Below are 1,829 nucleotides of genomic sequence, written 5' to 3'. Positions count from 1 at the left end.
CCTGTTCTCATGCGCCCACCCCTGTAACCTGTCTAGGTCTGACTGCAGCCTATTCTTCCCTTCTAGTGTACCCACATCCCCCAACATCTTAGTGTTGTTCTGCGAATTTGAACAAGGTGCTTTTTACCCCCGCGTCCAAGTTGCTGATAAAGATGTTGAACAGTGCGGGCCTGGGGGACCCCACTGCTCACATCCCTCCAGGTTGAAAATGACCCGTCTACCACCACTCTCTGGGTGCAGCCCTCCAGTCAGTTAGCGACCCATTTGACTGTTTAGGTGTGAACACCACAGTCCCCTAGTTTTTTAATGAGAATGGGTTGAGAGACCATGTCAAAGGCCTTCCTAAAGTCCAGAAAGACTAGGTCCACTGCTACCCCTGCATCTAAGATTTTGTGACCTGGTCATAGAAGGCCATGAGGTTGGTCTGATAGGACCTGCCTCTAAGGAACCCATGTTGGCTGCCCCTAAGCATAACCTCCCCTGCTGGCCCCTCATGGACATGCACCAGGATAGTTCTCTCAAAAAGCTTACCCAGGATCAAGGTAAGACTAATGGGCCTATAGTTTCCTGGGTCCTCCTTCCTCAGGGTGCATTTCTGTGGGTGCACCTACATGTGCAATTAATGAAAAGCAAGAAATTCTGAAGTTTATCGCTCTGGAGTTTAGTGCTCCCAAGCATGCTATTTCAATGTGTGCCTGGGACCATAGCACATTGGGACACAGTAGCCCTGGCAGGGGTGAGGCTGCCAGCCTACGGCTGCTCCCCCCAGCTCAATGTGTTGCAGAGGGGCTGGCTGGGGCAGTGTCTACACATACACTACTGCAAAGTAAAAAATTAAATACAAGTACTATCCTGCTGCGGAGTTAATTAGCTTACTCCATCCTAATAGGGGCGCGCGTGCAGACATGAGAAGTTTACTGCGCAGCTAACTTGTCTACGCCATGGTTAACCTCTGCACTCAGTGGGTCCATCTACACGTTCATTAATGCGCCGTGGTTACTGCACATCTAGCACTTGCATAACCAAGTACTAAATCAACGTGCAGTAACTGGTACTGCTGTGCAATAGTGCCAGCGCACAGCTTTTTAGTGACACGAACTGCACAGTAGCCTTATACTATGGTGCACTAGCATATTAGAATGGTTTTTGCCCTGCACGCTACTCCGCAGTAGAATTAGGCTACTGTGGCATTAGCAACTTATGTAGACATGACCAGCATGTAGTTAAATCTAGTACTAATGAATGCTAGACAGTCTAATACCCGTTTCAGATTCTTTGTGGTATGTCTGCTATGAGAGTGGCATAGAAAAAAAAAAAGCAGAAACTTTAGCAATACAATTTATAAACAGTAATAAGATTACATTTTTGAGCAACACTCTCTCAAAATAACTAAATTAATTCTAAATCTAGCAGAACTTAAACTCTATGTAACTAAAAAGATGAACATATTTTTTCCCATCATGATTAATAACATTTACTGTATTTTCAGTAATTCTAGGACACTAAGATAGGTGAACTGCTACCAGAGATATGCCAGTCTTCATTGTGACATTTCCGCACAAAGCAAAATAAGGGACTACTGGAGAAGAAAGAATGCAAATGTTATTTTGTAAAAATAAATCAGGTATCTATTCTGGTGTAGAGATGGGTATTAGAGGCATGTTGAAGGCTGCTCTGCTATCACCAGTGTAGGAATAATAGTAGTACAATACATGTACACCTGAAATTTGCTGTAGTGTGTTTGCGTAAAGTAAATGTGCACATTTTGTAAAAAATAAATAAATAAAAATTATAAGGAAAAACACCAAAAAAGCAGGACTTTTTTTTTT

This window comes from Gavialis gangeticus, unplaced genomic scaffold (genome assembly GCF_001723915.1).
Source record: "Gavialis gangeticus isolate Ggan-Ray unplaced genomic scaffold, GavGan_comp1, whole genome shotgun sequence".
Lineage (NCBI taxonomy): Eukaryota > Metazoa > Chordata > Crocodylia > Gavialidae > Gavialis > Gavialis gangeticus.
The sequence above is the reverse complement of the archived record's forward strand: the minus strand, read 5'-3'. Positions refer to the sequence as shown.